This window comes from Prinia subflava, chromosome 2, assembly GCF_021018805.1.
Source record: "Prinia subflava isolate CZ2003 ecotype Zambia chromosome 2, Cam_Psub_1.2, whole genome shotgun sequence".
NCBI classification, from domain to species: domain Eukaryota; kingdom Metazoa; phylum Chordata; class Aves; order Passeriformes; family Cisticolidae; genus Prinia; species Prinia subflava.
Window position 1 is genome coordinate 89,809,824 of NC_086248.1, and position 20,168 is coordinate 89,829,991.

Sequence of the window (20,168 nt, forward strand, 5' to 3'; positions counted from 1 at the left end):
ACATTCGGGTACTGCCTCTGTAGCCAAATGAAGGTGCTCTTTTTTGAGGGTTGGGGTGGGTTTTTAGTCACAGGATTTGCAAAATTAGGCTTGCACAATCCTATCAGATCTTTTCCAACTGACTCAGATTTTCAGGTCTATTCTAGTTGCATTTGACAACAGAAGAGTGGTCTGGATGAGACCACATTTTAGCAAGTTACAGGAAAATTAGAGGGTGGTTAAAACAAGGGGAATATAAAAATTGTTCCTCTGAGGGAGCATCAGCACACGGATCCAGTGCTCTGGACACAGGGCATGTTGCCTCTTAGGTGATCTGGAAGCCACACAGAATGCAATAAATGAAACAACAAAAAAAGCAGTTTAGGACCTAAATGTAAAAAAAAAAATATTATTTAAACTTTTAAGCTTTTTTTGCAGATGAAAGCTGGGTTTCTAGACAACATAGCAAATTTTATGGGACAGCTTAATTCTGCAGCTGTGCACTGACACTTCTGAAATACAGTAGCTCACTGTCCTACTGAAAGTTGTTCTAAACTGCATTATTCTCAAAACCACAATATATCACAGGATGATGCCAGCCTAAAACAGTTCCCAGATCCTTCACATACTCTAACATTTAGAAAAAATAAAATGCAATTTAAAAAAAACCCCAAGCCCCATAAAAACAACAAAAAACCCTTAAAAACCACAAAGCAAAATAAACCCCCCCCACAAAACAAAACAAAAAACCTAACAAACAAAAACAAAAGAAAAACCCCACAAACACACAAAAAAATCACAAAATTGCCTGAGCAGGTTCTGAGAATGCTGCTTGTTCTATGTAAATAGAAAGTTCACCAAATTAACTCCCTAACATAAGTAAAACTCCTATATTTGGGGAAGACCTTAGCCAAATATAATTTGCATTTTTTATTTACTCTTTAATAACGACCCAAACTCAATTATTTTCTCCTGCATAGTTTTCTATGCTTTGCAAAAAAGTAGAATATGTCAAACATATTTAAAAGCCTACAGCAATTTTGCAGAGAGCTTCATTATTGGCCAAAGGTGACAGGATACAGCAGCCCTGCTCTGAAGGCAGGTCATTGCATTACCAATGTAGCTACACTGGATTGTTTTGCATTATGCCCCAGTGGAACCACAGTGAAAAATTAGCTGTTCCACATTACAAATTATCTTGTTTTCAGCTACAGCAGGTAATGGCATTTCAAGGTGCACTTACAGCATATGAGAGGAGGGAGGAAAAAAAATTAGGCACTTAGCCTGTATGCTTCACTATCTCGTTCTTTCTCTGGATTCCATGACAGCATTTGTAAATAATTCAGATTTGCTCTCTTATTTGCAAAATAATACAACTACTTAAGACCTAAGAAGGAACTGAATTTTAAAGTTTTGTTTACTACATATTTTATGGCATGCAGCAGAGAGGCTCACAGTCAGAAGAGCAGCTAGGGCAGGCTTCCCTTGGGGGATGCATGAAGGTGCCAGGGAACAGCAGAGGAGGCTGACTATGATCTGCCTGCAGCAAGGGAATCTATTTGAAGGAGAGCCTTCCAAAGAGCCACCCACAGCTGCACCAGACTCTGCCCTCCTGGGACACACCCAGGTCCAAGGGTGAAAGCACCTCGCCCCCTTCTGCAGTCTGCCTCGATCCCACAGACAGCAACCTGTAGCTGTCAACAAAGGACAAATTAACTTAATCTCTTTAAGCTTCTTCCCTTATAAACAACTATTATTTGTTGTATATCACTTTTATTATGACTGCTATTAATAGCATCTTTCTGTCTGCTTTGCTTCAGACCATTAGAGTTTGAAATCCTCTTCCAGGGAAGAGACCAAAGAGGGAGGAACAAATCCCTTTCTATGCATTCATCACACTCCTTGCTCTTGAAAGGCAAATCAACGCAAAATGTTCCCAAAACTGGTGTGCTTTTATCCCATATTCATTGTGCTGAACATTCATATTCCAGCCATAATCCTTCATTACCTGTAACCCTTTTCTTTGTAAATATTCTTAGATAGGATTTAAGCATACACTTATAATTACTTATTCCTCATACCATTAAAAAATGCAAAATTAATCCTCATAGCATTATTGATACTTTTGTTTATTAATATGACTTCTGGCAGTTTGACATTCAGTCCTCACTTATCTCAGAACATAGAGCAGCCTAGAAGCATTTTGTATCTGAGACACTATAAAAGACACTGTAAAAGAGATTTGCAAAGTTTTTCTCTACTAGAAAAAAAAAAATAAATTGTTCCCAGGCATTTCTATTTTAGGATGGGCAGAGAATGGATTGAGGGGAACCCTGAGGAAAACGACTGGGAACGTTTGTTGACAAGAAGCTTAACATGGCAATGGGCAATTGCAGCCCAGAAAACAGCAACCTGTGCTGCATCCAGAGCAGCGTGGGCAGCAGGGCAAGGGAGGGGACCGTGCCCCTCTGCCCTGCTCTGCTGTGCTCTGGTGAGACCCCACCTGGAATGCTGCCTCTAGCTCTGGGGCCCCCAACACAAGAAGGACATGGACCTGTTGGGATGAGCACAGAGGAGGGACACCAAAATGTCAGTGGGCTGAAGCACCTCTGCTAAGAAAGGCTGAGAGAATTGGTTGTTCAGCCTGGAGAAGGTTCCAGGGAGATCTTATAGCACCTTCCAGTACATAAGGGGAGGGGCCTATAGAAAGCTGGAGAGCGACTTCCTGCATGGGCATGTAGTGACAGAACAAGGAGCAATGGTTTTACAGAGAAAGAGGGTTGGTTTCGATCAGATAGTAGGAAGAAATGAGAAATGTGAGACAGTGGAACAGGTTTCCCAGAAAAGTTGTGGATGCCCCATCCCAGGAAGTGTGCAAGGCCAGGTTGGATGGGATTTTGAGCAACCTGGTCTAGTTGTCCCTGACCATAGCAGGGGGTTGGAGCTAGGTGATCTTTAAGGTCCCTTCCACTCTCATTTAAAATTTGATTGTAGTCCCGCTGAAATTTCAGGGATAAAATCCAGTATTCAAGAATAAATGAAGGATTAGGTCTTCCCATTAACACATGGCATGCATTTGCATAATCAGGGAGATTAATCCTAAATTCACAGTCTGATTTTGTCTAACCAACTCTCAGCTATAGTTCTTTAAACAAAACAGAAACCAAACATAGACACACAAACAAAAAGCCCAACAAAAACAAACAAAACCCCACAAAAAAGGCAATATGGTTTTGGTACTCCAGTAAATAAACTATAAAGTGAATCCAGCACTCAGGTTTGTCACACCCAAATCCCCACAACATCCTCTCTTTAAAGATAAGGGGCAGATGGCTATCCTTTTCTCTTGTCCATGTCACATACCAAGACTAAATGATTTGTCCAAATTCACTAGATCCAGGCACTGCTGGAGGCTTTTCTCTCTCTACCCTCACACCCAGAAGACACAACTGCAAGGGCTAAAGGAGCACATCAACACAGTTCAGCTCACATAGGAGCATCATATCAGAACACAGCTAGAAAAGCATGGTGCAGTTGTGTGGGATGGGATAACAAGGACAGCCAGCATTATGAGCTTTGACAGGACATGAATGACAGGAAATATGAGAGAAACAGAACTGTACAAGCAGAAAAGAATTATTAAAATCCCAAAGATAGAATTAGAGGGACAAAAAATTATCAGAAGCCAGAAAACAGAGAATGAGAAGGGAAAGAACACACAGACTTCAATATTTTAATGTTGCATTTGCATGTGAAAAGGGAAATGGGACATCACAAAATATGAGACATGATGAAGTAGAACAAAAGAACAATGGAGGAGAGGGAAAAAGCACAGCAGCAGTGAGAAAAACCCAAAAGCAAGGCTTAGAAATTCCCTCCTTTAAAGAAAATAGAGGCACCGAAACCTCCCTGCTTTGTGTGCTGAAAGCAGTTTGGCAGTAACATGGTTTAAACCTACCAGTTTATAAAAATATGCTCCAGTATCACACAAGAACCTTTCTGAACTTGAGTTTGTTTCTTAAAGACTCACATGTGTTAACAGAAGCAGGCTTGGATAAGTCTCACAAATGTTTGTGGCGTGCCTGGTATAAGCATTGAAAATAAGATTCAGCAGTTTCCTTCCCCAAAACCAGAGAATAAAACCCTTTTCATCCCAGATTTCTAAAACCTTGTAGCAGGTCCCTGGTCCTGCAGAGCTCCAACTGGCACCTGGAAGCCAGGAAATACAAGTTTCTATAAGCATGGACCTAGCACTCCCACAAAAAAAAAACTCAATTAGAAAAGCTAAAGAAACCCAGGAGCTGACTTCTGCACACAGAGGAACTGGCAGGGATGGCAACGTGGCAAACCTTCTGTGGCACCAGCAAGCAGCAGCAGCTCGTTTGTATTCCAACACCTTGGACACTACACTTCTGATAGAAGAAAGCTGTCACTGTTAAAACAAAAATATGTGTATTTCATCCTAAAATCTCTATACTAGGTATTCACGTTCAGAGTTGCAGAAAAGTAGTTCTCTGTGACTACCTTAGAATAAATGAATAAATCTTTTTTATCTTTTTTTTTTTTTCCTCCACCGCTTCTTCTTATGGAAAGAAGTATTTGCCTAATATAGAAAATATAAATCAATCTTTTCATTCCAAGATTCTGGCAGTTGGGTAGGAATGAAGGCACCCTATGTCTGAAACAGGAAAAGACTCTGAAGGACTGGCCAGCTATAAATCAGGTAAAGGAACCCAGGGTGGGCTGCAGTTTTGCTCTGGATTTCACACTTAGCAGACAGCACATTTACATGCAGAGAACAAGCTTTCTTAATGTGGCAGGGCTGGTCCATCCTACCTCTGACTCTGCTGTGGATGGGGCCAGGGGTTAATACTGCACTAGGACAGTGCAGCATTTAACACAATTTCTGCCACACTGAGACAAATACTTTTAGAATACCTTCTAGTCATTAAACAGACCATAAAGCAGCATGCCTTACAGTTTCTGGCTTAGGGTTACTGTGCACATTTCAATAATAAGTTCTGCTACATGCAAAAGCCAAATTTATAAATCAAATCTTAGCAGCATAAATGAATATGAGAAATTATAACTATTAAAAGCTCAGGGAATTGCAACTGCTGGAAAATCAGACTTACGGTTACAATTATTATATTTTAAATAAATATATATATGGTATTTCAGAACCACAGACTCTGACTGGAAGTGAGGCTATAACAGAATAAAAAAATATTTATAACATTGTTTAAAAAGTCAGTGTAATCTAACCTAAATTCAACAAAAACTTACTTTCTCACAGAAAAATTTTTATTGCACAAGATCCATTGGAAATTAAACTGAAGATACTCAGATGCTTTATATTTTCCTGGTTTTTCTACTTTAATATTTTCTGCAACTGACTCAAAAATTCCTCATTTTTTAATTTCCTGTTATAATTCTCTTCACTTCAACGGCATTCTAAAGTGGATTGTTTTTCTAGGATTCTTTAGTATCTTTGTCCTTTAAATAAACAATCCACATAAATAAAGCTCCTGAACTTAAAAATTTTAAAATTAAAAATCGTCTCCTAAACTTAAAATTAAAATAAACTAGGAGCTTTTAACAGACAAGGAAGTACTCAGGTTCCTTTTTTTGACTCATCCATATCTTCAAGTTTAAATCATATTAAACATAGCTATATTATTTAGCACTGAGGTTTGCCTGAAATCACCAATTAACATTAATCTTGTTCAGCTACTCTGCAGTGGATCAATCCTTCATTTCAATTTAACTTTGTAAAGGAGTAGAGTTCTTGCTTGCAACAGAATTACACATGATTGTATCTCTTTGCTATAAATACAGTGAGGGCTAGAAACACAACCCATAACAGCTGATGTATTTCTCTTGATGTTAAGCTTTCTTCCCTCCTGACTTGTATTGCCCAGCCCCAAGTAAGGATGATGTTAACAGAGCTTTATTAAAATGTACAGGAACTCAAAAATGCACAGCAACTGTTGAAGCGTAACAGCGTAACACCATCTGAATGGAAAGAGCAGTCCGATAATAAAAGAGGAAAGAAAAGAATTGCTGAGAGGTTTGCAATGGCAGCCTCACCCAGGATTACAGCTGGGGCTGTTCAGCAGGACTGCACAGTCTCATCATTCAGAGGGCCTGGGCTTCCTGTGTGACCTTACAGCAAATCCAGCCTTCAGCACTGTGGTGAGCACAAGTTATCCTGTGACGCTCTTTTATATCTTCCAATTTATCTAGGATGATGGTAGGACATTTGTTGTTAATGAATAAATGAGATTTTCTATTATAAAGCAGGATAATTCTTTAAGCAAGTTCTTCAACTACTAAACACCAAAAGGTTTCTATATAAATACTTGTATTTGTTTATGAACAACTGTCCCTGAATCAGCACAACTATACAGAAGTCCAGAGGGAAAAAAAAATCTTTCCTAAAACAAATAAATAGAAGTGAATAGCAAAATCATCCACATAGAATGACTGAAATACACAGGTATGGTTACATTGTCTTTTTCAAGCAAAAAGGGTCCCCATCAACCAATTCAAGACGACACTCCTCTATCATGGTGCTCACATCCATGTCACTACACTTTTTAATACATAAAAGACAAAGCTTTTCAGATCACAGAATAGTTAGAGTTGGAAGGAACCCCTGGAAATCATGCAGTCCAACCTCCCTGCCAAGGCAGGGTTACCTAGAGCAGGTTACACATGTCCAGGCGAGTTCTGAATGTCTCCAGATAGGGAAATTCCACAACATCACAACTGGGCAGCCTGTTCCAGTGCTCTGCCGCCCTCACTGCAAACTTGTTCCTCATCTTGAGGTGAAACTTCTTGTGTTCTAGTTTATGGCCATTGTTCCTTGTCCTCTCACTGAGCACGACAAACAAGAGATGTTATAAAATACTGCACTAAGACCTTGAAAATTTTAGTAGGATCCCTACAATACTGCAGTAGCAATCAGATCTCAGTGCTGTCAAGGAGATTACTAAAATTTCAAATGTCATTCTTACACATAAGCAATGCTACTTTGTCAACAGCCTAGAACAAATAACTAGGGACAGAGATCTTGTTACAACAGAGCAAAGAATAAACAGTACTCTAGCAGCACAAATGTTAGTGAACATACTCTGCCATAAAACATGAAATATCTCATTTTGATTGTCTCTCACTCACATTCTTGTGTTTGCTCTAAACAACAGCAGTCTCATAAGAATTGCTCACCTCCTCTAAACCCTATAGCCTAAGTCCAAATTTCCTGAAAAGAGATACAAAAAAAATTCAGATAGAGTCTTTACTTCTCTCTAAATCAGTCCTTCACAGCTCCTACCTACTGACAGCAGGTGCAATTTCCCATCTCCAAGGTGGCTGTGAGCCCCCAGCCACAGCCCTCCAGGCCAGCCAGTACCCCATGGTGCTCCTAAAGCCATTCTTGGGGGACCTCTTTCCCAAATGAGTCACATCATACAGTGACATTAACAACAAATAAATACACAAATACATAAATAAATAAATAAGGTAATGTGACACATTATACATCTAATCAAGTGTTCCTTTCATACCTGAAAGCAAATTTTTCACTTCATTTCAAAGCCAAACTATAATCCCACCAGAAGCAAAACCCCAAATGCATGTTCCTTCGACTTGTTTCTTACTCTGAATAAGTTTCAGCAGCCAGGAAGAGTACCACACACAAGAAGACACAAATGGAGTTGTAACCCCAAAATGCACTTAGGAACTGCTGTAAGGAGATTTATTAAGAACTACTACAACCACTGCAGATCTACCAAAGCCAAGCTGGCCTCTGCAGGCAGAGCTGACCACATGCTTTTGAAAGCATGCTGCTCAACACCAAACCTGCACTCCTTTCAGTCAGCTAACGTGGTTTCTTGGAACATCTATTCTCTAATCAAATACCACCACAAAGGGAGTTGATACATGTGGGGATTGTTTATCTTTTGGCAGTCAGTCACACCTGTTAAGTCTCCTAGAAACTCCTCTGTGTTTCACAGTGGGCTGCATGTTGTGTGTGTGACTGGTGTGCAGCCTGAACTTCAGGCCCTGTCCACTACAACAACAACTGGCTTTGGAGCATCTAGCTTTGCACAAATGCCACACTGCAGCTATGGGAAATCTATCACCACCAAGGGAATATGAAAGTAAGCAACATTGATCCGTAGTCAACTTAGTGCTCAACTCTTGAATGAGCAACATCCATCAGGAAGCTCTTATTGACAACAATGCAGACAGTTACCGTGCCCAAAACCACCTAAGAATCTGCCCTAGAGTTCTCACAGCAACATGATTATCTGGGGTTTGGCAGATACTACAGCTTAGCAGAGTATTTTATGGCATTCTAAGATACTCATAACTTTGATAATCCTGGTGCTGCATATTCAGGCTGTTATTACAGCAAAATATATGACAAATTACAAGATATCTAATTTATTGGTAACTATCATCTACTAGTCACTGTGGCTCTTGATAGTATCTTTTGGTTATGTGTAAAAATCATTGTTTATTACTCTGCTCTATCATAAACTAACTCTTTTTCCAACCAAAGATATGAATGGAAGAAAAAAGAAGCAGACTATTTTGTGTTAGCAAAACCATTGTACCACTGAGTTACAATCAGCAGAGTATCTTGGAATATGAGTGATCTGTGGCATCAAATGAAAATTTGTCAAATGCATCAAAGCAACAAACCCACTGCAAATTTGTAGCAATAAGAAAAAAAAATAAAGAAAAAAGAGAACAGAATTAATATAGACAGAGATTAATATGAAGAGTCTATATAGCTCTCTTAGAAAAAATGACACCTCACAAATCTACCAGACTTCTTTAAAGAAAACAGTTAACCTATGGACTATAATTTAGCTTTCAGCCTACCTGAATTTCCAAGAAAGGTTTTTACAAAAATCTTCACCAAAACATCTCCCTTCAAGAACCTGCGACTTCATCAAGTAAGAGGAAAAACCCTATTTCAATTTATTAAGTAGTTAAAAGATAGAAAATTACTGTAAAAATGGTTGCCTTTCAGAATGGGGAAAGGTCCTTTGGAGTCTCACATGTATCTGTGCTTAAAACTACACTTTGCAAACAGAGGAGAGCTCACAATGACAATATAAAATTAGCCAGAATAATTAAGTCCTACACTGATCATAAAGACCTGTGAAAGTTCTATAGTAAGCAACTGAAGACTAAACTAGCAGATGACATTCAACTTTGATAAACACAGAGCAACACATTTTTAAAAAATAACCTCAACACAAACACCATACAGTGCTTTAGAGTCCAAATCCTGACACTCTTCAAAACACAGATTTTCGTGTCTTTGTGTTTAAACTTCTCTTAAAATTTCATCAGTTGAAAGTCAAGCTGCAGTGAAAATGGCAAATTAAATGGTAGGTGCTATAAGAAACAGAGAAAATGGAGAAAAATGTCAATGTGACAAGTAACTTCACGGAGCATCCAGTTCTCTAGCACAGCATGCAGCTGTGGCCACGTGATTTAAAAGGGTTCGGAGCAGTTCCGAGCGCGGCTCCGAGCGCAGTTCCACACAGTTCCGCGGTTCTGAGCGCGGTTCTGAGCGCGGTTCTGTGGTTCCGAGTGGTTCCGAGCTCGGTTCTGAGCGCAGTTTCAAGGTTCCAAGCAGTTCCGAGCGTAGTTCCAAGCACGGTTCTGAGGTTGCAAGCTTGGTTCTGAGGTTCCACCTGTGGTTCCGAGCTCGGTTCCGCCCGTTGTTCCGAGGGCGGTTTCCGCCCATGGTTCTGAGCTCGGTTCCTGGCTCAGGTTCCGAGCTTGGTTCCACCTGCAGTTCCGGGCTCGGTTCCCAACTCAGGTTCTGGGCTCGGTTCCGGGCTCGGTTCCGACTCAGGTTCCTGGGCTCAGGTTCCGGACTCAGGTTTCTGGGCTCAGGTTCTGGGCTCGGTTCCCGACTCGGGTTCTGGGCTCGGTTCCAGGCTCAGTTCCCGACTCAGGTTCCGGGCTCAGGTTCAGAGCTCAGGTTCCCAGCTCCATTCCGCACTCGGATCTGCCTGCGGTTCCACCCGCGGTTCCGCCCGCGGTTTCCAGTTGAACAGAACTGGAACATTACCGAGAAGAGCAATGCCGTGCACAGAGGTTAGGCAGTTACATCTGTATTGAGAGATGATTAACAGACTCACACTGGAAAAGCCATCTTAGGCATCTTAGAAATGAGAAAAGTTTTACACGGAATGGAGCTCATGAACAAACACTCATTTTCTCACATATGCAAAATATGAAGCAGAATAGAAATAGGCCTGTCACTCTCACTTCAGCGCAGCGTAAAATCATGGAAAAGATTATTCCGGGAGGTATTGAAAAACACCTAGAGGACAATGCAGTCATCAGTCACAGCCACCATGGCTTCATGAGAGGAAAGTCCTGCTTGTTGAACCGGACTTCCTTCTAGAACAAGGCAACCCACCCAGCTGATCAAGGAAAGCCAGTAGATGTAATATTTTTGGACTTCGGCAAAACTTTGGACACTGTATCTCACAAGATGCTTCTGGACAGCACACAGCTGGATAAACACATCATGAGTGAGAAACTGGCCCATGGGTTGGGTGCAAAGAGTTACAGGGAATGGGGTGACATCAGACTTGTGACCTGCCACTAATGGAGTTCCACAAGGCTTGAACCTTGGTCTTGTGCTCTTCAACATCTTCATTAACAACTTGGATGCAGGACTCTGAGGATACTGAGTTTAATGATGACACTAAATTGGGAGGAGCTGTCGACCTCCTCAAGAGCAAAGATGTCCTGCAGAGAGACCTTGACAAATCAGAGAGATGAGCAATCAGCAACCGTATGAACGGGGGAAATGCCAGATTCCGTACCTGGGATGGGACAACTCCAGTTGTGTGCATAGACAGACTAAGGAACAAGAGGCTGGAAAGCAGCACTTGGGAAAGGGACCTGGGTGTCTTGGTTGATGGCAAGTTGACTATGAGACAACAGTGTGCCCTAGCATCTCTATCCTGAGGTGCATCAGACACAGCATGGCCAGCTGGTCAAGAGAGGGGATTGTCCTGCTCCGCTTTGCACTGGCACAGATTCACCTCAAGTGTTGGGGAAGTTTTGGGCACCAAAATATAAGAAAGGTATTAAGCAATTAGAGAGCATCCAAAACAGGGCAACAAAGAAGGGCCTTGAGGGCTGTATGAGGAGTGGCTGAGGTCACTTGGTCTGTTCAACCTGGAGGAGATTGAGGGGAGACATCATCACAGCTGAAAATTTTCTCGTGAGGGGAAGCAGAGGTACAGGTACAAATCTCTTCGTTCCTGTGACCAGTGACAGGATTCAAGGAAACAGCACGAAGCTGAGTTAGGAGAGGTTTAGGTTGGATATCAGGAAAAGGTTTTTCACCCACAAGCTGGTTGGGCACTGGAATAGGCTCCCCAGAGAAGTAGTCACATCACCAAGCATGACAAGAAGCATTTGGACAATGCACTCAAGGCACATGCTGTGTTCCTTGAGGTGTCCTGTGCAGGGCGAGGACAATGGTCCTTGTGAGTCCTGTCCAACTCAGTATATTCTATTATACTCTATACTTGACAACAACAGAACTTGGACAATAAATTCCATGCCAGATAAAGTATAATCACATTACAGACGATTTCTGTAGAATGCTGTAGAAAACAAAAATGGAAGCAAAATCTTTTAAGAGGAAAAATGTAAATTTAGACCTCAAGTAAATACAGATTCACCTCTTCTTGGAAAGACTTAAACTACAGCATACTGCATCTTGAAAAGCTACCTAAGAAGGAAGGCAATTTTCTATTTGTACTTAGGTATTTATTTCTGGTCGCTATCAGACAAAAGAGTGGGCTAGGTGGATTTTGGCTTGACCTATCACAGCTGTTGTTTTGTTCAGATTGCCCCATCCTTGTCCCAGTGAAACTCCCCCTGCTGACATCCTACTTCAGGGCAGAGAAAGAGAGAGCTTATCAGCTTTCTTGTCTTGACCTCTGCTCTTTCATCTCACCAGTGGTTTCCAAAACGGCACAGGAAAATCCCTGGGTAAATCAGAGAGATGAACCCTAAGGAAGACAAATAAATCCCCACACAATCCTCTGACCTGTTTCATGTATCTCTAAGCTGCTGCTCTCAGTTTACTTTATAATACAAGTGCCATCACTACTGGCATTAACTATCACCTTTGCTGACACTTGCAGACAGGACCCACAATTCATGGCCAGAATGGCAGTCTCCATGAACAAGTTCAGAAAATTGTGCTCATCTCGCTCCTAACATCAACAGCTCAGAGACATAAGTGTGCTGGATGTTGAAGATTGATTCTCTCAATGAAAGCAGCACCTCTCTCACCTCATTTTTGTGTATCAGTGTGGTTTAAAAGTTTTCAAACAGTCAAATCATTAGATACTAACTCCTCTTTGAAAATGGCAAAGTAGCTGTATAATGATAGGACACTTGCAAATTAGCCCAGTCCCACCGTTATCAATAACATACACAGACAGCATTTCTATTGCAGAGCTGGCACACAACACAAAGTAAAAAAACGTAAAAGAAAGGCTACAAAATACAAACAAAAAGAAACTCCACATATTTGCCTGCATTTTCTGTAATTTATGAGTGAGGAAAGTAGGTGCTTCACAATACCATCTACTGAAGAACAAGCAAGGAAGGGGCAAAGAGACAAAAGCAGATATGAGAGCGGAAAAGCTCTTTGCAATGTCTTATGGCAGGCTCTGTCTAGCCTGCATGCCCAAACTCTTTACCTCTTGTTTCTAACCAAGTTTACCTCCTTGCCACTCTGGACAATGCTGTCATTCTCCTGATTACACAAATGTGTAGTCCAAGCATAATCACCTTTTAAGGTATCCTTCAGATTACATTTACAATTATCACTTATACTGACACAACTTTTCAAAAACTTCAGTCCCATATGAAGAACAGAAACAATTTTTTTTTAAAGTAATTTTGTAGTTTTATAGTACTCATGTAAGATTTACACAATAGCTTACAAAAACTCCACAGGGCATGGTGGTATCAAGGGAAGTACTTGTATCACCCTCTGGAAGGTGGCTATATTTCCATATCACAGTGTGAGTCACTGTAGTCGGTAGGACGGCAAAGAAAAAACAGGCGCATAACCAGGGCATCAGGGAAAGCAGCAGGACTAACAAAAGGCTTAGCATGACGTTCCCTTTAACTTTATCAGTAGAAACTACATCATAGATTACAACAGGAGTTGGAGAATGGCTATATTTGATGATCTTTAGAAAAAAGGTCTGAAGTGATGTACCAATGAAGTTTCAGTCAGTCACATGAAAAAGCAATTATGTGATAACTACCCTGAAATCGCTAACACACAGTCTAAAATATCATATTAAAAACAAGCAAAATTCCTAAACAATATAAGTTAAAAATACTAAATCAATTTGACACTTAAATCAATTATGTTTTCAATATTGAAAATCATTGCTCTCTTTGGAGCAAGTGGATAATATTTTCATCTTCAGTGCATCTCAATATTCTAATTTATAATTGATTCTAAAATGCATGGATTAAACCAGTATCTCAAATATAATAAATGTTTTAAAACACATTCTGTTACTAATCCATCATTTCATCTTGATATAGCAAATAAATCTGCTTACAGAAAGAGTTTCTATTTTCTCCCATCAAAGCTCTATAATCTTCAAACAAAGACATTCACTAAATTGAGGAAGGTCATCAATCTGCATTTTAATAAATGTTATCAATCTAAAAAGATACAAAAATTTTAAAAAAACCCAGAAAACATTCATAATACTGAAGCAAAACAATAGTTAAAAAATTAGTTAGTAACATATGAGTTGACCTTTGGAAATATAAGTAAATGATCCCTTTTCCTCTTCACAGGTTTTATACCAGATTTCTTCTCTGGAAACTGCAGCAGAGATTAAATCTATAAAAGAATCTAATTAATGACACAAACAACAGCAATATTTTTTGCAGCTCTTGCTTAAAAGGAACTTACTGGATGTGGACACATGCCTCCAATCTAAAAGGTTAATGGGGCTCTGGACATTTATAGCACTGAGTTGTGCTTTGAATCATTGCAAATATACCTGTGCATTTGTGCTTACCTGCTTTTTCCTTGCAAGTAAACTGATCTATGATTTGCACACAGTGTTTTCTGGGTTCACTAAATAGTAGAAAAAGGTGAAATATGCAAATGAAATTATAACATGGCTATTAATGTCACTCAGAAAATTCAGAAAAATATTCCACCTTCAGACAGTTGCGCTAGGAGATCCTTTTCTCAGTCTGTCTTTTTTCAACTACCAGAAATATCGACAACAAAGCAGAATTTTTTTCTGCTTTTTCACAGTTCTTCTCTCCCTGCAGCTTATTCTTCATCTGAATTCACAACTGTAGATTGGGGTATCACTGTTAATTGCTTCAGAGACCACGAAATGTCAAAAAGTAGGTGGTTTTGAATTGATGCAGGAAATTAAGCATGGGAAACAGCAATTCCTCAAGTCCAAATTCATTAACTGACATTGTTTAAAGCAATTCTCTTCTCCTGTTTTCTAAGCTTTAAAAATTATTATGCAACACAGTAATTATATGTGGGGAATTATAGTCGTGAGGGTAATTTTTTTCCATTTTACTTTCCTACTTCAAACTTCGTAATTGAGGAGGAAGGTGGCAGCTTTATATCTCTCATATTTTTTGGCCTCCACACACACTGAAACTAGCCAACAGATTAGGTACACAGCAAATTCTGTTGTTTTTTCAATTTTGATTTGATGGCTATAGAAAGAGGCACAGCAGTACCTTTTCCACTCATACCACACCTGCTTTATATTTCTCTTTATTAGTAACCTAGAATGGGGGAAAAGTGGAAATGGATAAAATAAAAATGGCAGTTATACTTGAAGACAAAAGTTACAGTGTGCAAGACCAGAGAATACAATAGGGCACTTCAGAGCATACTAAATGACTAAAATACTAATACTTTAGCATACTAAAGCAAAAGCAAACTATAATCTATGTTGACGAATGCAAAATAAGTGAGAAAAATGACCATCCAAATTATCAACTCAAGAAATTCAGCAACACAGAAAGAAATGGTAGAGCAAAAAACAAAACATCAACTCATCAGCAGTTGTAGTTAAACAACAACAAAGATGAATAAGGAATAATATGGCAATGCATGCATATTTCATAAAATATGAAGGATATCACTGAATTATTGGATTAAAGAGGAGAGTGAAGAAAATCATATTAAATCGTATGTATGAAAAATAAATCATGACTCATACTTTGGAAATAAAACCTAAAAGCACATGACATTGTGAACAGTCTAGAAATTAGTCATGAACTGTTCATAATGTAAGAATTAAAAAAGTAAGAGAACACTCAAAAGACCATCCATTCAAAATGGATAAATCAAATACTCTTATCAAGTTATGGGTTTAAAACTCACTTCAACCAAAAAGTAAGTGAAAAAATCTTAACATATTTCAAGACAGGAATGGATACTCTGGCATTTGTCAGTAATACCATTAAAATTTCAAATTAATTCCTAGGAGACATGTTGATCTTCCTCAAATCAATTGTTTATGAAAATAAGTCCAAATATCTGCCTATTAAACACAGTCATTCTTCTAACAATGTGGCTACAGTTGATCACCTTTCAAATTTTGTGACTGTAGATGGTTGGCATATCTAAATTAATTGGCTCTTGCTACAATTCAGACACCTATTTCCATGCTTCCTGCAGGACCTCCAACAGTTTAGAGGTAGAAAGCAAAGGAAGAGATGCCAAAAAATCCAATTTCTACCTTCAGCACAAGTAACAGTTTCTTCAAAACGCCTTCATAAATTTCAGTCCAGCTAGATATTTTACCTGTTTCATTCTTTCAAAGCACAAACATTTTCTAAAGTGTTTATTAGAGATGGCTTTACAAAGATAAGTGATCAGAGAAGAAGTTGAAAGGGCACCAGTTCATTCTGGAAGAAACAGTCTGCACAGCCTCACTACTACACAGTTTAGGAACAGGAGCTCATTAACAGTGTTTTACCTTGAAGTGCTGCAGTATGTTTATGGACAGCTACCATGGAGCAGTTAACAACACCTGCTTTGTTCACATGTCTAAATCCTTACACTCTCACAGCTTGAAACAACTCACGGAGGTTTGACGTTTGTTGTTGGCTGAGTTTTCACTTTTCCTTCCTTTGTAAGATGAAACTCAATTTGATGTTTCAGCTTCAAACACATCATGAGAAAATGAAGATAGTTTCATTAGTTGACATACCTCTCCAGTGAATTAAACTTCAATAGAACAGTTGAATCCAGGCTACTGTACATCATCAGCATCCAAATGCATTGAAGTTTGAAATTGGTATTAAAACTATTTGTTAAGCTGAAGGAAAATAACTCCATCTGAATAAAAGCAGTACAATATAGTTCGTACTGATTTAGATCATGCCAACCTTAAACACGTCCAGATGTGTTCAAGTAAGATTTTTCACTAGTTTACCTAAACCAATTTTTAGCTAAATTGAACAAATTCTGTGCTTTTTCTTTTTTTAATAAAATGACTAGAGAAGGAAAAGATGGCACTTTCAGATTTTTCAGAATGACAATGATGATCTTAATGTAATAGTTCTGAAAGAATTCAAAAGGAAAAGAAGTTCAATATTCTCAAGTGCTTATGCTTGGAAAACCTATGAACAGGCATAAAGCAGATTGAGATAAGAATGAACTAAAAAGCCTTTAGTTTACTGGATCAATAATGCTTTAGTCTGTTTTCTTTTTAACCAGCATACAGGTCATTCTTTCTAGTAATCTCTTTGATCTGACTCTGGTCTGCAAATGCTGCTGCACAGTGAATACTAAATACTATTATTATTAATAATAATAATAATAGTAAGAATTTTGTATGTTATATTTATATTAATTTTTATGAGCTTGTATCTCATGGCTCCTCAAATATTCATGTAGTTCTGTAAAGAATGGAACAAGCCAGTGGATTTCTCCTATCAATTTAATCTAATACCAGAAATAACAAATTTATATTACCAGCATAGTGAATGAATTTATATAATCAGCATATTGACACTGGCCTAAGACAGATTTGACCTTGCTTTGTTTATCTTTGTAGAAAAAATGGGCAAATGCCGGAAAACATAAGGTCATCCAAATTATTGCTAGCAAGAAAACAGTGTCCTATTGATTTTCTCCTGAATACCTCCTCTAATGCAATTTAGAATATTCCTCCAGCACAAAGAAATGTCATCCTTTCCCATAATGTCTATACTTTTTTACCATTGCACGTTTTATGTACACAGAAAGACTGTCAACACTTTGTTCTTTCCTTAGAAAGACAACTACTATAAAACTAATTGTTTAACAATATTAAGGGCCAAGAGAGAAACTAAAGCCAAGAAGAACCATCACATGTACAGTTTCATATTAATGAAGTCCTTCTTCTTACCAGTTTAGCAGAGGGAAATAAATATACTCTTCAGAAGGCAAAAAGCTATTGAAAGCACAGATTTCTATAAGGGCTTTTTCTTTCAATAAGGACTTTACTCCAAATATTGTGCAGTGTGTCAACAATTCTTTTGTAGCTGGTGCACAAGATAGTTTTGGATGCTATGATTTCTGTCTCACTTCAAACTACATTTCTGAATTATATTGGCTGGCATGCAGAATGCTTAGACAGTAAATTTTATTTCATTTTAAAAAGGCCAAATTTAAATCACTAGTTTAGACATCATCTTAAACTGGAGAGAAAAGCCAAGTCTAGTAATTTGACTTCTATATATTTTACTAAGGTTGCTTAAGGAGCATCAGAAGTCACAATACATAGTTGCTTAAATCATTAAGTCCAAAAATATCCTAAATATAGTATCCAAAATGGATGCTCAATGTCTTCAGCCATTGGACAAACTTCCTGAGAACCTGTTTTTTGCTACTTTTGGCTTGACCTTAGTGAATATAGGAGCTTCCCTGACTCACAGAATAAGCTGAGTAGGAAGGGACTTACAAGGATCATCAAAGTCCAACTCCTGGCCCTGCACAGCACCATCCCCAGGAGTGACACCATGCGCCTCAGAGCCTCGTCCAAGCACTTCTTGATCTCTGTCAGGCTGGTACTGTGACCCTTCCCTGGGGAGCCTGTTCAGTGCCCAGCCACCCTCTGGGTGAAGAACCTTTGCTAATATCCAACCTAAGCCTCCCCCGACACAACTTCAGGCCATTCCCTTGGGTCCTGTCACCGGTCATAACAGAGAAAAAATCAGTTTCTGTCCCTCCTCTTTCTCGACTCAAATCACAGCTGAAAACCTCAGGACCTCACTGAATTCCTGGCTCCTCTTGAGACCATACCTGCTCTGAAATGAAGGATGAACTGGAAGTTGTCAATAAAGTTAATCAAGATTACTTCTGAATACTGAAGCTCCATATATGTTGCTTTGTTTTAGAGAAGATGAATTCAAAAGTCAGGATGCTTTCTTAACAAAACTTGCCAGTCACAAAGCAGAACAACTGCTGAAAATCCTATCTGAAACCCACTGTTTTTAAGTATCCATCTTCATTGTTTCTAAATGCTCTCATACCCAATGTGCCTTCTTACCTCTCTGTTGCCCTCCCCTTAAGCAGGGACTGCTGAAGTTTATTTCATCGGAGAAGCTATGGACATAACTGAATGTTCATATTCAACACCATTGCTCTACCCACATGTACGGTGTTGTTTCTCACACATTTTGTCCTATTCTTATATGAAGGACAATTTGACAATATTGAGCACTGAGACTAAAAATACCTTCATCATTCTGGCCTACTAGTTTTCCTTTAGTCCATTTCATTTAATGTTTTCATCAGCATGTAGCTCCCTTGCATTTTTGAGGGAAGCTCACAGTGCACAATTTTAACAAGAAATTATTGAAAGACAAACATTCTCCATGTTCTAAGGATCTTACCCACACTAGATCAATGCTTTCTCAGCTCCCTATTAAGATGAATTTCCCGGCTTCTGGCCAAAATATAACCAATAAAGATCGAGAAATGAAACTTTATTAGCCCCAAAATTCACACGTTATTCCTGCCTTGTAGGTCTGCTGATTTATGCAAGCACAAATCAGCTTCTGCCTCAGTCATCAGAAGATACTGAAATCAGTCACATGAAATAAGCCATCTTTCAGTTGCAAAGGTGTCAGGGTGTGTAATGGTTGTTGGGGACATGGGGGGGGGGGGTGTTTTTAATATTTCATAATAGTGTATTCTGCTTTCTTGTGCAACACTTCTTTTACCCATCAGTATAAATTTGGGAACACTATCATTATTCTAGCTACCTTCACATAGAAATGCTTCCTTGCCAAGGTTTCCACTGAAACACCAAACTCCAGAGAATCCTCTGACCATCAGAGTCCTTCGCAGGTGTCTGGTTTTTCAGACCACCTACTTTACTGGTGATGATTCCAAAATGAATAGGAGAAATTCCCACATACCACCTCTCATCCTGTAGGGCATTTATATATCTTTTATATATTTAAATATATATATATAATTTTTTTTTTAAAAAAGCAGTATTTCTGCTTACAGACATAGCAGTTTCCTGTTCTTTGTTACTGTATTTCATTAGCCTCAAAGTACGCAACTATCAAGTGACTGCATCTGAACACCTGATCATAGCAAATTACTTCCATATCATGGATAGTTTTGCCAATATAATCCTCGTGAGCCATTTTCCACATCTTGCAGGCACCACACTATAAGCCTGATTCACATTTTGCAAGGATAAAAGCTCTGCAATAGAGTCGTGGTTGGGGCATCTTAGGTTTTGTACTAATTGAAAAGACATTGATGGTAATTGGAGCAGGAATTGAAGAATCTTCACAGTTTTGGTGCTCCTTCCCACTTCCTCTCTGCAGAAAACATAGCAGTCCTCCTCTGACACCCTAGCACACAATACAGGGAGACCCAGACCCATTACGGGTCCATAAATAGAAGAACAAGAGACATTTGTTCAGAAACCTTGTTGCTGGAACTTTTCAAATCAAAGACATACTAGTTCAAGACACTCACAATGTTCTCTAAGTAAGAGAATCTAAATACCCTTCCTGGGAAGAAGCCCTTACTTATTCAAAAGAAAACTAGCAGTCAGGAAAAGAAAGGTTTTGTCCTTTATGGAGGACAA

The 20,168-nt window shown here is 39.0% G+C and overlaps 1 protein-coding gene across 2 annotated transcripts in view; it reads right to left on the minus strand.

Annotated features, from left to right (window-relative positions):
• SMYD3 (SET and MYND domain containing 3) overlaps window positions 1-20,168 on the minus strand; it is a 394,207-nt gene that overhangs the window by 272,230 nt on the left and 101,809 nt on the right. Inside the window, exon 1 of one of the 2 annotated variants that reach the window (XM_063390959.1) lies at window positions 7,316-7,402. The exons of the other annotated variant lie outside the window; for it this stretch is intronic. The gene's annotated coding sequence lies outside the window, so the exon portion shown is untranslated. Of the gene's footprint in view, window positions 1-7,315; window positions 7,403-20,168 lie in introns of those variants that run through there. 2 annotated transcript variants of the gene reach the window in all.